Source organism: Perissodus microlepis, chromosome 3 (assembly GCF_051167445.1).
Source record: "Perissodus microlepis isolate ML-2025 ecotype Zambia chromosome 3, ASM5116744v1, whole genome shotgun sequence".
Taxonomy (NCBI): domain Eukaryota; kingdom Metazoa; phylum Chordata; class Actinopteri; order Cichliformes; family Cichlidae; genus Perissodus; species Perissodus microlepis.
The window spans coordinates 42,241,874-42,252,041 of NC_140463.1; positions in this window are offsets into that span (position 1 = coordinate 42,241,874).

A 10,168-nucleotide genomic window follows, 5' to 3' on the forward strand; every position below is an offset into this window, starting at 1 on the left:
TTTCAGTTTTGTTTTTGTGCTTCTCAATTTTGTTTTTGTGATTCTTCTTTTGATTTTGTGATTCTCAGTATTGTTTTTGTGCTTCTCAGTTTTGTTTTTGTGCTTCTCAATTTTGTTTTTGTGCTTCTTAATTTGATTTTGTGATTCTCAGTATTGTTTTTGTGCTTCTCAATTTTGTTTTTGTGTTTCTCAATGTTGTTGTTGTGTTTAGCAATTTGTTGGTGTGATTTGCACTTCAGGGCCACCGTATTTTTCACTGTGGATTACAACAACATCAACATTAGAAAATGAAATACATTTATAGTAGGTGATCATTAATCAGTATTATTGGCACTATTAAAGGGCCCCAAAAATCAAACTTTGCTTAGGGCACCACGAAGGGCCAACCCTTTTTACACTTCAACGATTGTACACAAAATACAATCATCCATCCTTCTATCTATTTATTTTCTTCCGCTTATATAATTCAGCATCACAGGGAAGCTGGATCCCAGTTGTTTTTCACAGAGGGCCAAGCAGTTGAGGGAGCTGCCGACCTCCCAGCAATACATGTAAAAGCTTTATTTTATACTGACTCTGGTCAACTTTATCTATCAGAAAAATTTGCTTCACGATCTGAAACACGTAAGTGTGGCAAATATGCAAATAGCTAAGAAATCAGGATGGGGTAAATCGTTTCTCACTGCACTTCTGTTAGGCGACTGAATAAAAACACAAAGTCAGCAGTCTGGCTATGAATGTCTTTAATGTTTCCAAGATCAGAATCACAGCATACAGTGTATAATAACTTCTAAAGTAAACAGAAATATCATCACCTCATTTATTTATATAATTTTACTTTACTTTTTTTAATAATCATCTTTTTTTTATTCCATTATTTAACATTTTTCTTCATCTCAAGTCTCGAGTTTCTGAGTTCAATAAAGAAAGTAGAAACAAGACAACAGGTGCAGATTTGCAATGGACACCAAGCTGAGGGTTTCTCTGTGGGTGTCACTGTCTCTGTGCACGTTTGACACTGTGCAGGTGACACAGGATCATCCAATCATGAAGCTTTGCTTTGCTGACAGTTTTTGAGTGTTGAAATAAAATAAATCCAGCAGTTATACCACAGAAAGGACAAAGTGTGGCTCTAACAGCTGTTGAACACACACAGACTTTGATGTTCTCCACACGTCACCCATCGCTCTGCACTTTTCGAGCATCCAACTGTTTTTCTGCTACATAACATCACTGCAGGAGAAAAACAACGGACAGACAGACAGACAGCTCAGTGTGACACGAGCAGGTCAGACCACCTGTGTGATCTCATGAGTCTGTGAGGATATGAGGCATCTTATGGTATCAAAGCCCTGGAGTCTGTCAAACATGGCTACATGTAAACACTGCTACATGTTAGGTGAGCTAACATTTAACTGACTGCACTTTTTTTCAGTCTCAGTTTAGGTCATTTATGTCCTTACTGCGAATCACTGAAAGGCAAAGCTGGCTTTTATCGCTCTGATGTTACGCACATCATGCAGCACAGATTCATCTCTGATCACAAGACTCATGTTTCAAAATAAAAGCGAGCTAAGGCTTGAAAAGAGGACGACGAATTTATGACAATCGCAGAGAAAAGAGCAACGAAAGGATTTAAAACTTGATGAAAATGTTTTTTCTCACTGAAAACTAGCAAATCCTAATAAACAGCATGACTGGCCCTCTGCTGTGAGGGGGCTTCAGTGGAGATGACTTCTGCTACAGCGACCTTCCTGCTACAGGATGGTCACATGATAACGATCAACGTTATGACAAAAATAAAATAAATGTTGAAAAAACAAAGACAAAACTGATCGATGGTAAGGATGAACTCATTTGAAACCTCAAGCTAACGGCCATTTTTTTCTTCTCATTACAAACTGCACCTGTTGTCTTTTGTCATCACAAAATAAGCATATCATTCATTCACTCCAAAAAAAAACCAAAAAACAAAACATAAAATAAACAAGAAACTTAATATTTACAAATATTTTGTCTGTTTTTTTTTCTTACACTTAAAAATGTACAGTTCTGATCTTCCAGATGTTTCGTCTCCATCCGTCTCCCAGTTTGGTATTTTCTTCTCTGTCCAGTGACCTCAGAGTGAGCGCTGAATGTGCCACAATGGCGCCCTCTAGTGTTAGCTTATAAAACAGACAAGGAGAAAGAACAGAGCCGAATGAAAGGACTCGTTTGTGTTCTCTCCTCTGCTGTAGCTGTGTGGTGCTGAGGTTAACTACACAACCCCTCGCCGCCTCCTTATACACAGGAGTGAGTACAAAAGGGTTCGTACGGACGCATCAGCCGGCCGTCCTTCTGCTCGACACTGTTAGCTGAAAGATGATCGGATCATCCTCTGTCCTGTATTTAAGGCTGAGAGTCTTTGTCCAGTCTCTTTTCCACAGCTACTGTCCACAGCACTGATCCACCTGCAGCACAGCCCCAGTCAGTTGTTTTATGATTTACATTGTGCACGTTTCCCTTCCAGTGAGCTTACAAAACCTCTGACAGGAGAAGTCAGGCATGTGTTTCCCCCACCTCCCCTTTTAGGCAGTAATAAAATAGAAAACAAACAATCAAACAGGCTAAAGCTAGAGCACAAGCAAAGACAGCACCGGTGACTAAGTTCTCCCATACTGGACGTACGCTACCATGTGGGCTCAAACAGCAGCACATCAGCTCAGTTTACATACTGTTGACATCTTCATCAGAGGATCAGCAGGGAGCGCTGCTGAGCTGCAGTCGTCTCCACCAGAGTGACGGAGCAGGAATCACAAACAGCACAAACCCACCGTGTTGTTTCTACCCTGTTCAGGAGATCTGAGCCCCCATCCCTTTTTTTCATGTTGCAGCTCTGCACTGCAGGCCCTGAACGCCTCCTGGTTACCCTCAGTGTGGTTAGAGTTTAATTTACAACCGATGAGCTCACAGATCATCTGCAGGCAGGTGAACGAACCCTTAATGTGAGGATTAAAAATGATTAAAAATACAAAAAAATTAAAATACATAAAAATACAAAATTTTTTACAATTTTTCCCCATCCCATGTTTCTCACTAGAGAAAAGCTGGTAGACACAGGATGGGACTACAGACCCAGAGCATCACTGACGGAGCATGCTGTGGGGCTTTAGCTCCAAAAAGTGGAGGCAGGACTGGGAAAAAGCTCATCTGAGATGTCAAAAGATCTATTTTTTCCTTTCTTGAGCTGCTTTTCCTCCCTCCAAGCTTCACATTGTGTGATGCAGCAGAGCACCACAGGTGTGCAGAGTACACAAACTGTACCAATTTGCTGTTGTGGGATTATAATATTATTTTATGCCATGTTAGACCCCTAATTAAAGATTGTGAATTATTATGTAGTTTTAGTTTGCATTATTCTCCTGAATTAGAAGAAGGTGATAACTCTTGCATTTGTTAAACTGATTTGCATTACATTAGACTGCTGATTTATTGTGAATGAATGATATTGTTTTATGATGCATTATACTGCTGAGTTATGAGAAATACTGTTCGCAGAAAGTCATCGCCTTATTTGTCTGATTAGAAGAGAACAGAACATACTGGAGAGGTTTTCTGCCCCATCTCAGCAGGAGCAGATAAACAGGGAGCCAAGGTCGTAGCTTAGGCGCCGTGTGAGAGAAAGAATGTGAATGTTTAGGCTTTTATGATTAGGTGGGGGCCACTAGAGGCTATAAGAGTTTGATCAATGCTCCACCATTTTGAGATCTGATGCTGTCTGCGTACGGTGTCCATCTCCCACGCGTGTGATCATTAAAATCATCGTTTGACTCAACCCGGCCGGACCAGTGTTGTTATTTTGGTTTTTCCTCTTGTATCCATCCCCAATATTTGAATCCGCAACACTGTAAATGAATAAAATTGCACAGATAAACGAGTCTCCATGTTATTCACTAGACCGGAGAACGGGCACCTTCATCCTGTATTTCATTTTTTGTTGTTCCTGGTCTGCACACATCTGGCCAGTAAGCAGACTCAACGTTCTCACGTGGTTTGTAGTAACGCATTTTGGTTCACTTGGAGTTTTGTCTCTGTGAAAAGAAATAAACGAGGGAAAAAACTACAAGTTTTCGAGCTTATCAGCAGATTCAGCCCAGACTAAACCAAATGTGTGAAACTGCCCTACAACAGTCTTCAGCTGTTGTTTTTGACAGTTTTTTATACTTATGGCTCTGTGTGATGTCAGAGACAACAAATATCCTTAATATCAGTCAGTCTTTATCAGTCAAAGACTTTATTTATCTCCAAGGGGCAATTAAGATAATATAATATAATATCGTCATCTCAAGCACACAGCTCTGGCCATGAGCAAAGAAGCTCCGCCCACCTCACACCTCACACCTTCTGTTTATAATAAACCACCAGTCAGAAGAAAGTTGTGAGAGCAGTGAGAAAGGATGAGAGCTGAAATGGTTGTTTCAGTCTGAGAATGAACAGAGGAGCTGCACTCTGTTCCGCTGTAAGACATCTCTGATCCATTTAAAGCATCTGCACTAAAGTCCAAGAATGAAATACAGAGATGGAAATAAGCAAAAGTGGCCCTCTTTAACAACACAGGGTGGATCCAAGCTGGTAAAGCTGGTAGTTAATGTTGGTTTAAATAAGAAAAAGCAGCAAAGAGGGTGAAAAGATATTAAGAAAATATGTGCTGTACAAGGAATAAAACCAAACGTTAAAATAAAACATGACATTTACCCTCAGAGTGGTGAACTGAAGGCTTTCCCGCCCATTCTACTTTTAAATACTCTAGGAACAATCATCATCAAAGAGGTGACGTGTATGCAATTCTGGTGATCCTTGTGCTCCATATGTGTCAAGTACAACAGTGACTGTCCAGGACGTCCCTTTCCCCATTTATTTTTGTGGACCTTTCTTTGCTGCCTTTGTGCTGTGAAAGTTTGGGTCATGCAACTTGCTCTGTTGGTCTGCGACCACTTTCTTTTTCTTTTGCTGGTATATTTCTAAGAAGCTTAAAGAGTTTTACCAGTTTCTAACCCCACATTATCCGGGTTAATTAACAAGTCCACTGACTGAGAGGGGAGCTGCCTTTAACAGGTGTGGCTAATAGGATTTGACCTGCAATCGGTGGGAGCAGGGAAGACACCTGGACGACGAGATAGTTAGAGCTAGGTGAGTCCTGCTGAGTAATACTCATAGGATCAGAGGTTAAATCTTTTTCAACAGAGAGCCAACCTAGCCTTCCTGTATTGGGGTGCTGGTCCAGCAGACGGACACTGGTACAGTGTTAACATAAAAGCACTGTAAATTAAGACCAAATTGTAAAGCCTGCTGAGCCACACCCCACTACAGACGTAGTTCCTCTCTCTTTATGTCTTTCTCGCCTCTTCTGCACACCCTGAACATTTCGCCAGTCCATTACAGGGTGAATACAGACAGACAATCATTTGTTCCCGTAATTCATCCAAGACAAATTTCTCCTAAGGGACACAATAAAGAGTCATCTAATGTAATCTATTTTAATCTAATCTAATGATTTACGTTAACAGTCACACCTATAACTTACATGTCTTTGGACTGCACACTGACAACATGCAAAGTCCTGACTCACCTGAGCTGACTGGTGGATTCAAACCAATCCAAGATCAAGTTCAAGAGTGATTAAATCAGCGAGTGGCCTTTTCTCGTTTGTTTTAGTTTTAGGTTGGTCAAATTTGTGGTCACAACTGGTCTAATGAGGACTTGACTCAACACAAGGGCCTATGCTGGGGTGGCTGTAACTCATGAGGTAGAGCAAGTTGTCCAACGTGTGCTCCCTGGACAACAAGCTGGATCATGGACGCTGAATTCGGTCCACCTTGAAGTCCGTGAGGGAATGTTGTGTCTTCGTGGAAAATTGGCTTAACAACAACATTTCAGACAGCGCCATTCAACTCGACCGGCTAATATGCTTTCGAGCAGACAGAGCTCTCGCTGAAGGGGGTAAGACTCGAGTAGGGGGACTCTGTGTTTCCATCAACGATGCCTGGTGCCGTGATACTGTTGTGGCTTGCAAACATTGTTCACCTCTGCTGGAGCTTATGATCATCAAGTGCAAACCGTTCTACCTACCGAGGGAATTATCAGCCATACTGTTTGTTGCTGTCTATATCCCTCCCTGCTCCAATAACAACATCAGGAGTTAGGCACTGAATGAACTGCATCAGCTTGTCAGTGAGCAGCAGACGGCCCACCCAGATGCTTTTTTTGTCCATGCGGGTGATTTCAATGATGCAGACTGTTGGCTCTGTGTTTCCACATGCCCCGCTAGTTTAGAGACTTATTCTCATGAAGGAAAAACAAAGCAACAGCGGTCGATCGGTTTACTTGCGCAAGGGAGGCCTCGTCGGTATCTCAGGAACGCACTTCGAATCCTACCACAAAATGACCCCGACTCCGGCCTCCGCTCGCTGCCTTTTATTGGGAAAAACAGTTCACACAATACACATCACAGCAAAAGCACCTCCCTCCGTAAAACCCCCCTTGGTTACAAAGACAAGGCACTATGTGTGTGTATGTGTAAACACCTGTATGCATGTGAGAATGTGTGTGTGTGTGTGTGTGTGTGTGTGTGTGTGTGTGTGTGTGTGTGTGTATGCATGTGAGAATGTGTGTGTGTGTGTGTGTGTGTGTGTGTGTATGCATGTGAGAATGTGTGTGTGTGTGTGTGTGTGTGTGTGTATGCATGTGAGAATGTGTGTGTGTGTGTGTGTGTGTATGCATGTGAGAATGTGTGTGTGTGTGTGTGTGTGTGTGTATGCATGTGAGAATGTGTGTGTGTGTGTGTATGCATGTGAGAATGTGTGTGTGTGTGTGTGTGTGTGTATGCATGTGAGAATGTGTGTGTGTGTGTGTGTGTGTGTATGCATGTGAGAATGTGTGTGTGTGTGTGTGTGTGTGTGTGTATAAGCACGTGTGCAAGAATGTGTGTGTGTGTCATGGGTAGGGATGGGTATCGTTTAGGTTTTATCCGATACCGGTGCCAAACCGGTACTTTTGAAACGGTGCCGGTGCTTAAACGGTGCTCAAACCGGTGCTTAAAGAATGGAGAACACAAAATTGGTCCAAAAACCTCTCATGTTCAGCTGCTTTTTTGTAAAAAGATAACAATGTTAGCCTTTTCTGCAGCTATGGGGCATATATGGTATCACTCTTGGCTGGAAGCAGTGTTTAAACAATGGAAAAAAACACAAACTTTGTCCAAAAACCTCTCATGTTTAACTGTTTTCCACTTTTTCTTTGGTCATTTTAGCCTTTTTGGCCAGGGTGAAGGGAGTATCTGCCATCAAACAAGAAGACAGCCGCATGCAGCTATGATGATGTTTGCTAGTTCACCTTACATGCATTAATGTAATAACGTGGTTAGCCTACTCAACGTAAATTACACACGAACAACATTAAGCTACTCACGCAGAGAAGAACGGCTGCTGCTGCCATCATCATCCGTCATCATTTCTGCTACACTGGCAGGGCTAGGGGCCAGGACTCTATTCTTCGGGTTTTTGGGGGATGTTGCTCCGGGTCCGATAACTGGCAACCCACCTGCAGTAGATGTGCACGGTGTGAGGTCTCGCAGCAAGCTATCAAATACGGCGCATTTCTCGGCTTTTAAAAAAAACGCTATGCGTCGCCAGGTGTTTCATCGGATTTGAGGTGTTACCTCCTTTGACAGTATCACAGTATCAGCTTAAAGCACTTGTTGCAGGCTGCTGAGTTTGCATCTTTTGATGTGAAGTACAGCCAGACTTTTGACCGCTTCGCCTTGGGCATTTTTAATCTGTAGCTCTGCTCTAAAAGAACGTACGTACCTGGACCCGCCTACTATCCTCGGAAACGTAAAATGATTGGCTAGAATCTAAAGTGTATGACATCTCAGGGGAAAAAAAGCACCGAAATAAAGCACCGAAATGTGCGCTGCTTTTCGGTCTGGTTACTACCGTTTATGTCAGAACCGGTGCCATCATGGCACCGGATACCGGTACCCATCCCTAGTCATGGGTGTGCATTTGTGTGTCCTCCTGCTGACCAAAAGGGTCATAAAAGCAGGAAGCTTACAACACAAGAAACAGATCTGTCAGATAGGATGTATCTGCAATAAAACCTCCCCCAGCACAGAGTGGCTGGAGAGGTGGTCAGAGACAAAGGAATGGCTTTGATCCTATAGTTTGAACCAAGACTTTACAAATTTAAGAAACACAATGACACATTCAACAATTTGACTTAACACAGACCCAAAGACTGTGCTTCCCAAACTGCATAAACACATTACATTTCCCACACGAGGAAACAACATTTTGGACAATGTTTTCACCACCCAGAGAGGAGATTACAAAGCCCTCCCCTTCCTTGGTGCCTCTGATCACATCACTGTTATGCTAATGCCAGCATACAGGCTTCTGGTCAAAGTCACCAAACCAGTTTGTAAGCAGGTACGTGTGTGGCCAGAAGGGTCCTCAGACGCACTGCAAGACTGCTTTTCTACCACAGACTGGGAGATCTTTAAACAGGCCGCCACACACGACAACACCACAGACCTGCAGCAATGTACAGAGACTGTCATTGCCTACATCAGTGGTTGCTAGGCCCCCCTTTGTTTTAAAAGAAAAATGTCCCCCCCCCCGCGAGCGCATGCACGCGCACAAACACATCCTCCAACCACACACACCCCTATTTTGCTCCATTGCGGTTTATTTCACACCTCAAACATTTAGTAAACAATTAAGGAAATACAAGTAATCTGCAATAAATTACAGGTAGTAATAAAATAAACTACTAACTCTTTTATGCTACGTCCACACCTACACGGGTATTTTTGAAAACGCAGCTGTTTCGTCCACACGTAAACAGCGTTTCGAATCAGCAAAAATGGAGATTTTTTTAAAACTCCTTTTTTGCGTTTCCGTGTGGACGAGGAATACAGAGCAACGTCAAAGGTATGTGCCTTTTTTCACGTCACGCTGTGCGCCACGTTATTGTTTACATGAGATGAATTGCAGAATGGCAGATAGAGACAAAATACTGTTAATCTGACTATCTTCAGGTTTTACACGCTTACATATGCACACGCAGTTACTGTCCCTCCATTTAGAAAGGCAGAGGCGTCACGGTGTAATTATTTTACGTGTAGTTGTTTTTTGCCTGTGTAATAATATTCAACATTGCTATCAATACATTTTTCCAAAAATGCCTCTCTGTGCAAAATGGGTTTAAAAACACAAACAACTGTGGGGTACTGTTTGTCCGTGATTTGAACCGGGGGACAAATCGTGGCAGGATCAGCCTGATATTATTTGTATCCCACTGTAACTTTACTGTATAAAGAGCTAACATCTCCAAAATGTCAGGAGTAGTTAGTCATTATGAGAAGTGTTTGTGAACTAAAAATCAAGAATGTGGGATACTGTTTGCCTGTGATTTGAAGAGCCCAGCGCGTGCTCCCGATGCAGGGAAAACTAATTATGCAGGGGAGACCTACCTTGGCACTTGTGCAGGTGAAATCAAAGGGAAGACATGCTTCACCATATTTTCTAGTCTTTGGCTTAGAATGAAGTTGGTTTGGAAACATATTCAGCTATGCTTCATCTCCTGCTTTGCGTTTGTGTGGGCGCCCCGTGCTAGCAGTGTCCAAGCGTTTTGGGGTTTTTTCCCCCCTTTTCATACCGCGCCCCCCCTGCAATGGCTCTGCGCCCCCCCTAGGGGGCGGGCCCCACACTTTGGGAAGGTCTGGCCTACATCTTAAAATGCATCAATGATGTCACAGAGACCCGGACTATCACTGTCCGGGCCAATCAGAAACCATGGCTCACAGGTGAGTTCTACAGGCTCCTGAGGGTGAGAAATGCAGCCTTCAGAGCTAGGGATGAGGTGAGCCTAAGAACAGCAAGGGCAAACCTCTCACGTGGCATCAGAGAGGCGAAAAGGCAATACTCCAGGAGGATTTCCCAAAGCTTCAGTGACAGCAGAGATACTCGGAGGATGTGGCAACGAATACAGACATCACAGACTACAAGCCCACTCCGCACACTGCTGTCAGTTCCACTTCTCTACCCGATGAGCTAAACAAATTCTTCGCTCGCTTTGAGGCACGCTTTGAAGACAGCACACCGTACAGGTTGGCAGCAACAACTCCAGC